The following is a 9,771-nucleotide window of genomic DNA, read 5'->3' as shown; positions in this document are numbered from 1 at the left end:
ACCAAACTGGGAGGGGTGGCTAACACCCCAGAGGACAGGATCACACTTCAAAACGACCTTGACAGATTAGAGAACTGGGCCAAAACAAACAAGATGAACTTTAACAGGGAGAAATGTAAAGTATTGCACTTGGGCAAAAAAAATGAGAGGCACAAATACAAGATGGGGGACACCTGGCTTGAGAGCAGTACATGTGAAAAGGATCTAGGAGTCTTGGTTGACCACAAACTTGACATGAGCCAACAGTGTGACGCGGCAGCTAAAAAAGCCAATGCAATTCTGGGCTGCATCAATAGGAGTATAGCATCTAGATCAAGGGAAGTAATAGTGCCACTGTATTCTGCTCTGGTCAGACCTCACCTAGAGTACTGTGTCCAGTTCTGGGCACCACAATTCAAGAAGGACACTGACAAACTGGAACGTGTCCAGAGGAGGGCAACCAAAATGGTCAAAGGCCTGGAAACAATGCCTTATGAGGAACGGCTAAGGGAGCTGGGCATGTTTAGCCTGGAGAAGAGGAGGTTAAGGGGTGATATGATAGCCATGTTCAAATATATAAAAGGATGTCACACAGAGGAGGGAGAAAGGTTGTTTTCTGCTGCTCCAGAGAAGCGGACACGGAGCAATGGATCCAAACTACAAGAAAGAAGATTCCACCTAAACATTAGGAAGAACTTCCTGACAGTAAGAGCTGTTTGACAGTGGAATTTGCTGCCAAGGAGTGTGGTGGAGTCTCCTACTTTGGAGGTCTTTAAGCGGGGGCTTGACAACCATATGTCAGGAGTGCTCTGATGGTGTTTCCTGCTTGGCAGGGGGTTGGACTCGATGGCCCTTGTGGTCTCTTCCAACTCTATGATTCTATGATTCTATGAACTTAATGGACCTAAGTGAATCATGTATATAACTTCAGTGGGTCTACTCAGAGTAGCATGGGTACTGAATACCACCCGCCAAAATGCATGTGTGTTGATAAGGGGCAGAGAGAAAAACTTGGGCCGGGGAAGAAATAATTTGTAGTCTTGGGAATGACTATTTGAGATTGCAGCCTCAATCACTGACTTTGATAGCAAACTGATTTTGAAAGGGGATCACAGTTATTTCTACCGTGGCTGGAAAATCTTAAGCAAGATGATTTTCATTTATTTATTTACAATTTAATTACATGTTTATACCACTTACCGCTGCAAAGAAATAAAAATAATGTCCGAATCACAGGAGGGAGGGTGTTCGAGAAGGTCGGCCCCACCATGGAGAAGGCCTGGTTTGGTTTTGCTGCCAGATGCCATTCCACAGCAAGGCTTCCTCTGAAGATCTTCTCAAGGCTCTACTTGGTCTATAGAGGGAAGGCCAATTGTTAGGGGATTCAGCAGCTGGAAAGAGACTAGGTTTTCTGTACTCCTGGATGGAGGGAGCATGTTGCTGGGCAAACAGGGAATACCCACCATTTCTGCCTCCCCCCTGCAAGAGCAGAGTGGATAAGGAGGGGATCTCTCTCTCTTCTCAGGGCATCTAGAGAAATTGCAGCCTGCTTCCATTTGGTATCTGCAGAGGGGAGGAGGTAGCTTTTCTTAGCGAGAACAAGTGGGGGAGGACCCTTTATCTCTTCGAGTTGAGTAGGTGGGTGGGTGGGAATGCCTGGAGGTAGAGGGGACACCCCTGAGGAATGTGCTGGCATTCTGGTGCAGGAGGAGGCTGCAATTCAAGTGCTCCCCTCCTCAGTCATGAGGCTCTGGGTTGAGGACGCCACGCTGGTTATCTGGCAATTCTGCAACGTAGTCTCAAAGGAGAGCGTCGTCTCCGTCTCCCAAGTTCCTAAGTGTTCCCCATTAGTCCAATTGCTATGACAGCACTGTCTCCATGACAACCCGTCAGCTGAGAACACCCTTATGGGAACACAAGCAAGAAGTGAATATAAGAAGGCGGAGGGGGGCATTTCAGTGCTCCTTGCCAGCTGCAGCCCTGAACTTCAGAGTCTGCTTCATAGCCTGTCAAAATGGCATCTCTCAAAGCTTCTTTGGATATAATATGCCAGGCTGTCCCCCTGTTGGGGACCCAAAACCTTCTCAAGTATTCTGAATTTGCATAAACTTCCAATTCTACTATTAACATTTTTAATGTGAACTTTCGAATGCGAGTTCAAAATTCAAATGGCGAATGCGATGTGAGCAGCCAAATACAGTGACCTGTTGCCTGTTCCATCTGAAAGAAGAAAAAAGGCAAACACAGGACTCTGTCTCTCTCTCCCCCCCCCCATTCCTTTCACAGTTCTTTTGTCACCTGCCTTTCTCCCTTACCTGCTGTGGTGAGAGATCTCAAGGAGAACCACAGCAGGAGGGAATGGACACACTCAAAGTATAAAATGTCATTGCGTGTCTGCTAACAAATACTGTCAAATATAGCCTCAATTAGTCAAAGATGAGATAGTAAACTCAAATGCATTAGGATGTCAAATAATCAGTGAATATCTGCAGAAGAGAATTTTGATTCATTTTTTCAGGAGCCAATTAATTCCATCTCTAATATTTCATGGAGAATGCCTTTGCCTTCAAAGTTATACCAGAAAAGCCTAAGAGACTGGCTTGAAACATGCATGCGTGTGTGCACACACATTCAAAGGAAAGCTCTGAGCAGTCCTACAACTGGCACCACTTGTATAGACTTACTGATATGATTGATGTTTTATTTCCAGATTTCCTGGGTGAGGGCATGCAGATAGCTGAAGCACGAGGTTAGACACTGAACAGGAGGCAGCTGAGGACATGTGCCCCAGGAAACTTCAGCCAGGCTTTGTGGAGTCACTACGAGCTACCAGAGGAAAAAAGCTGGAGAGAAGAAAATACGTGTGAAAGAAGGAATCATTCAAGAGGCTGAATTAGAGGGGGAAGTGAAAATAATGTGTCCACTGAATATCCCAGTATGATTGAGCTACAATATACTTCGCTTTGATACACAAGGTTAAAAAATGCATTTATCTTACTACACCTTGGACCCACTAATTTTGTAATGTGTAAAGAAAACAGAATGCAGACTGCTTCAAGAGATGATGTGGTTATTCAGGATACTCCCTCACCAAAATATTTGGACCAGGTGTTTGTGAGGCATTGGGTATTTAGAAGGAATGAGGATAGTGTCTATGAAGACTGCATTATAAGTGTCAATATAAGGCATTAAAATAGAGATGAAATGAGAATTCCACAGAGGAGAAAGACAACATTCTCCTATGGTTGTCTTAACATGCTAGAAAGGGGCTTCCGGGGAGCTAAGAAAGAGGTGCAAAATTCTCACACTAGTGAGAAGGGATGCATTAAATAGGCAAGGCAACATGTTGAGAGCACCTCAGGTGAAGTTGTGCTGCAGATACTGGTCCTGAAGTCTCTATCATTTTTATGACTGGGGATACTTCTTTTCCACAACAATTAATATTAAGATCATTCCCTCTTTGCACTTCTGTCTGCTCTGTGAATGTCAGCTGAACTGAGTGGAGGCTTTGTGTCACCTTGGCTGCCTCCCCCCTCCCTCCCCCCTCCCTTCTGCATCTAGTGCACTTCCAGTGGCTTGAGAAGCCTTGCACCCACAACATTAGCCGCAATCATGGGTCTGTCCTGTAATTTTTGAAATATAGCATTTTGATGCATTTCCCCCCCTAACAAGGTTTAATTCAAACTGAGAGAAAGAACAACCTAGCTGTTTTTTTAAGTTGATAGTGTCCACACCCCTCGTCTTTTTCTCTAAGGCACAATGCAAACTCGGCAGTTGGAGAGAGCTGGGGTGACTTCCATGGAATCTGGGTGGTGTTTGAACTGAGAAGATGCAAGGACTGCCAAGTGTTCATTGCTGAAGGAACCACTGGCTGACGGTATGGTAAGACAGTCTGACTTTTAGTCCAGGAAGCCCTGAAGAACTTAGGACTTGGTTATAGTTAGGACTGTCTTTCCGTTTACACCCCTGCCAAGTCTTTGTTCATCAGGTGAGATACCCTTAATAGTGCTGTATGATACCCATGTTCACCTTATGTCTGTACAAGTAAAAACCTCATTTTTCAAGGGCACAGGAGCAAAGGATACCTGACCACAGTATGCAGTGTGACATCAGCTTTCAAAGTTGTTTGTGGGCACCAAGAGTTATCTAGAGCTGGAACTTAGTGTTGCAGGTTATTAGTTCAGTTTGACCCCTTCACATAGAACCCAGTTCACATTATTCCCCTTTGTTCTGGGAAAGTTCACTCTATTTCTCTGCTTCCTGCGGTAGTTAGTTAACATTTCCTTTTTTGAAAGTGAGGAGACTTCTGCAAACACTCTTGAGCAACTCATTTTCCTCTTAAGAACATAAGAATATCATAGCCCGCAGGATCAGGCCAATGGCTCATCTAGTCCAGCGTCATCTTCTCATAGTGGCCAACCAGATGTTTGTGGGAAACCAGTGAGCAGTTGTTTGTGGGAAACCCTGGCTTCCAGCAGCTGTTTTTTCAAAGCATTGCTGCCTCCAGCTGTGGAGGTAGAGCACAGCCTTCATGGCTGGTAGCCCTTTCCATGAATCTGTCTAATCCGCTTTTAAAGGCATCCGAGATGGAGTCCATCCCTGCCTCCTATCTTCCAACATTCAGCTTCATTGATGTCCACCAGTTCTAGTGTTTTGAGAGAGGGAGAAAAAGCTTTTCTCTACCCACTTTCTCCAAGCCATGAGTAATTTTATAAACTTCTATCACGTCGCCTCTTGCTCACTTTTCTCACCTGGACATAACAACCTTTCTTCATAGGGGAGTTGCGCCATCGCCTTGATAATTTTGGTGGCCCTTTCCTAAACCTTTTCCAACTCTGCAATACCCTCTTTGAAGTGAGGCTACCAGAACTGTCTTGAGATAATCTGTATCTTGAGACACTTGAGACACACTTTTCTTTGTGGCTATTAGCTTCTCAGCATCACTAACTGTCCTTCCTACCCAATAACACCCTTTTGCTTTTTCTTCCCGTTCCATCCCAGATATTATTTCCTAAGATTAAAGTTGAAGGGAAGCGTGTCCGTGCGTCCAACTTCATTTGATTTCTTTTCAGTTTACCTCTCTGCTCTTTTCTCCTCCCCCCACCTCCTCGCCCCCCCAGCCCAGCCAGCCAGTCCCATAATGCACTGGGCGTCTGGTCGGCCCGGATCACACTCTTTCTCAGCACAAATGACCCTTTTCTCCTCTTGAGTTTGTGAGCTTGAGGGGGTTTTGTATCTTTTTTCCTTTTCTAAAATAACACTGAATTTGTAATGATCTGTTCCCAGAAAACAAACACACACATACATTCATTAATGGGAAGTGTTAAATAGTGGGTAGACATAGCAGACGAGGTAGCAATTTCTCCAAAGCAGCTCTTTATTTGTAAGCTGGAACAGAACTGAACAGCAAACAGCTGCCTATAAAAGCAGGCCGGCTGTCAACATTGTAGCAACAACAACCCAGGGTTTCCCACCTAAAGTAACTGACGTGGACCAGAGTGAAAACTATATAAAAGATACTCCTGGTGGGCAGGGTGAGAGCTTCAATACATAACAGGAAGAGATCCTTTTCTCTTCCCAGTGTATCTCCTCAGCATCTGGTGGCTACAGAATCACTTCCTCTACCTTCCCCTGTCCATTCTTCACCATGCGAGTGGTCCCATATCTGCAGAACCTCCTTGATTGAGGCGGAAATATTTGCGACGTGTTTTGGAGGAGGGAGGGACTTCTATGGTCCTCATTGCACATCTCAAATAGCGCTTTCATCAATGGGGGTAGGGCAGAGAAAACAGGGGTCTCCTAGGCTTAACAGGAGGTTGAAGAAGGTTCCCTCAAGCCCTTTGAAACAGATTTTGTGGTCCACTTTTTCTCACATGGCATTGCAAGAGGTGACCATGTAGATATGGCTCTGATATAGGAGGTGGAGGGCAGGAATTACAGATAAGGACTGAGCAGGTGAGGCCAAGTTTTGTTTTTGGATTGTGGGAGGGGGGGACATACTCCATGTCTGGAATGGGAAAGGGGCTGAGAGAATTTGAGAAGAAGGCATTGGGGTTTTTGTTTACTGCTATTGTAAGTTTACCCTAATGCTCTTATTAAGATGTTACAACTAGCTCCTTCTACCCTATTTTGGAGGCTTATTTCCCCCCCCCCCAAAAAAAAACTTCTCATTCTTCTCTCCACCTCAATGACATCTCCTGTCCTATAGAAATTTGCCCGCTGGCTGCAGTGCTGAACAGCAACACCAACTCAGACTGTGTGTGTGTGTGTGTGTGTGTGTGTATACACACATTACTCTGGAGGTGTGAGGCAGCACATAGTCTCTGGAGTCTTCTAAGGAAGGCCCCATCAGCCGTCTTTTCTTATGCATTGGAGCTGAAAGGGGCTGGCATCTCATCCTCTCACCTCTGACCTTTGTTTTGTATCTTTGCATGTTCCCTGGGCTATAAAAGGAAGAGGAGAGCTAGGGGGTCTCTGACAATGATGGAAAAGGCGGTACTGATGGAGTGAACCTAGGGGGTGGAAAACTGGATGAAAGAAACAGGAGTGGTGTGGGTGGGATATAACAAGGGCCAAATGGTTGGAGATTAATGAAAAAGGATGGAGAGGATGGGAAGGCAGAGCAAACACACACAAAAAGCCTCACTGGCTGGCTGCTAAGATGCGCTTCATGGTTGCTTACCAGCCTGCCTGTGCAAAAGCTAATGCTACTCTAGGCTGCATCAACAGAAGCATAGTGCCCTGATCAAGAGAAGCAATGTTGTTTTTGGCATCTGACTATATTGAGAAACAATGGGGGGGGGGTGAAATCAAACTGCTGTGTTAGCAGCAGCCAACCACAAGCTACTGAAAGAGTTAGGAAGGTGTTGAATGCAGAGAGAAGCCAGAATGAGGGGTGGAGTCGGTGAGTGATAGGTATAGGGGGCATAGTGGAAGGGAGAGGGAGGTGCCCCAGGCCATGTGAAGGGGGTTGACATGGGATTGGTGCAGCAGCTCAAGGAAGGAGGCAGAGACTGCAGGGACATTGACTGCTGCCCTGGCATCCTGAATAGGAAGCCGACTGGGACACATGGCAACACATCCAGTTTCAAATATCTAAAGCTCTTCCGATGCAGTTCAGTACCTTGAGAGACAAAGAGTTTGGAGGGAGAGGATGAAGTGGACCTGGCCCCAAGTCTGCAGGGTTTTCCTCTTGTGCAATAAATCCATACTGTGTTAGAGTCCCCAAAACTTCATATTGTCCTCTTCATTGTGGGACATTATCAATAACAATCCCTACGATGTCAAAACCAAGGCATGACCAGTCCAAGTACAACTGGTATTTTAAAATAATAACTAAAATTCTTGAACCCCTGCATTCTACATTGTCTAAGGCAGAGGTTGGCTAGGTTTACCTCGCCTGGGCCGGTTCACTCTGTGGGCAGGATTGTGTGTGTGTGTGCGTGAGTGCACCCGCCCGCCCGTGATTTCCAGCACCTGTGTCTGCGCAGACCCGATTTCTGGTGCAGTGAAAGCGAGTTCCCGTGCTGTGCTGGTTTAGCGCAGCGCCCAGGGACTTGCTGAGTGGGCGGCTCAGTTCGGGGGCAGCTCGTGCGCCGGTTAAACGACCCCCGTGGGCCGCCTGTGTGTTGCCTACCCCTGTTCTAAGGCCATGGTGTCAGCCTCTTCATGGAGCTGTGGCATGGAAGTGCTGATTGGCAGAGATCCTCAATACATCTCTTAAAATATATCATAATGAATGATGGAAACAAAAAATACAACTTCCCCTCCTGACACTTGTATCTAGAATCTTTGCCAGCCCCCATGTTGGATATTCAACCTGATATGGCACACAGTCATGTCACATGAATGATGGGATGCGCCCTGCCAGGGGTGGTGAGCTCTGACCTTCCTCAAAATAGTGTTTCTATTTCTTTCCACTGGTTGGCATTACAGTTTTCCATCAGGTGTTGCTGGAAAGGCAGCAAACTGCCGTCACTCTTCACACTCCATATCAAGTTTTGCTTGTCCAACAGCTGTGGAAAAGAACCTACCTGCGTGTGTGTGTGTGTGTGTGTGTGTGTGTGTAACTTTTAAAGCAACATCCTGGTTTTCTCTTGCTTTAGGGTGAAAATGGTTTTGTTTGTTCATTAAAAAAACCACAACCTGAATTCTGAACAGAATGAAAAAGGAAACATCCTTAGCCCAGATAAAATATGTAAATATGGTGTATTCACAAGTAAAAATAGCAAAATATTAATGCAACAGAATGTGTTGATGCCAACTGTTCAGGCAATGGCAGCCAGAGATTATTCTGCATCACATATAGATAGGCCTCCTGTGATGCTAGCTCAGATAGGCCAATCACTGCCAGATGTTTTACTGCTACCATCCCCACCACAAAATGTCTTGCCACATAACAATGAAGATGTCATGCAGGCAGCCGCACAGTGATAGCACACAGCCAAGGATACATGGAATGTACATCCGGAGATTTTGATTTTTGGGGATCTAGCAGGTGGCAACAGGAGAAGTGGCCTTCTCAGTGGTGGCTCCCCAATTGTGGAATGCTTCCCCCATGGAGGCTCACCTGGCGCCACCATTACATATTTCTAGGAGCCAGGCAAAAACATTCCTTTTTCACCCGGCCATTTGCTTTTAAATATCTGTGGTGTTTTTGAGTGGGTGGGATGTTTTAAACTAGTTTTAACCAAAAAAAATTGTCTTTTAGATGGTTTTGTATTTTTAATGCTGGTTTTAATGTATGTACAGTGGTACCTCGGGTTACATACTCTTCAGGTTACATACGCTTCAGGTTACAGAGTCCGCTAACCCAGAAATAGTGCTTCAGGTTAAGAACTTTGCTTCAGGATGAGAACAGAAATCGTGCGGCGGCGGCGCGGCAGCAGCAGGAGGCCCCATTAGCTAAAGTGGTGCTTCAGGTTAAGAACAGTTTCAGGTTAAGTACGGACCTCCAGAATGAATTAAGTACTTAACCCAAGGTACCACTGTATTTGTTTTTTGCTTAAACTATTGTTAAGTTGCTTTGAGTTGTCATGGCAAAAAGCAAGTTAATAAGTTAAATGGGCACACTCTCAAGACAGATGGATGCCAACAGCAAATACAGGAAACAGTGCTCAGAACCCACTACAGAAATTCAGTGGTGCAACTGGTGCATATAGTTGTAAATTTGGGAGGTTTATCTGGATGTAATTATTGCTTGTAAAACAGGTTTGGTCAGGAGAAGGTTAATGGTACCAGGAGTTCTTCTGGAGATTATCTTGATGGCTGTGGCGTCTTGATGGTGGTCAAGTACCCTCCTTTGTTAAGGAGATCTCTCTTAATGGATGGGCTATTTTGGAAGGAGAGAGACAGTTGAGAGTTGGGGCTTTGCCTCCCCGCCCCCCACAGCCCCTCCATTAGACTGGCAGTGCTGGAAAAGATCCAGAGGCCTGACTTGCTCTTGCTAATTCATTGGGGATTCCCTTAGAAATCTGATGGGAGCAGTATCTGTTGAAGTTAATGCTGTGAACCTGTATATATGTAGAAGCAAAATCTTAAAGGACATAAACAAAACCTGTCTCCAGTGATGATTCCAAGGAAACCAACCCTGAAACCTCTTGGCCCTAGGAGGCCGGGCCACGCTTGACAACGTAATCTGAGCTTTTGTTTGTATCTGTTTTACCCCACACTCAGACCCCACCTGGCTTCCTAAGGGGCAAAAGTACATGTTGTTTCTCTTAGTTGACCTTTGTTTCATATTTGCCCTATATTCTAAAGCAGGATATGCCACTGCCTCAATTTCACAGGCAA

Source organism: Podarcis bocagei (genome assembly GCF_964188305.1).
Source record: "Podarcis bocagei genome assembly, chromosome: 9".
Lineage (NCBI taxonomy): Eukaryota > Metazoa > Chordata > Lepidosauria > Squamata > Lacertidae > Podarcis > Podarcis bocagei.
The sequence above is the reverse complement of the archived record's forward strand: the minus strand, read 5'-3'. Positions refer to the sequence as shown.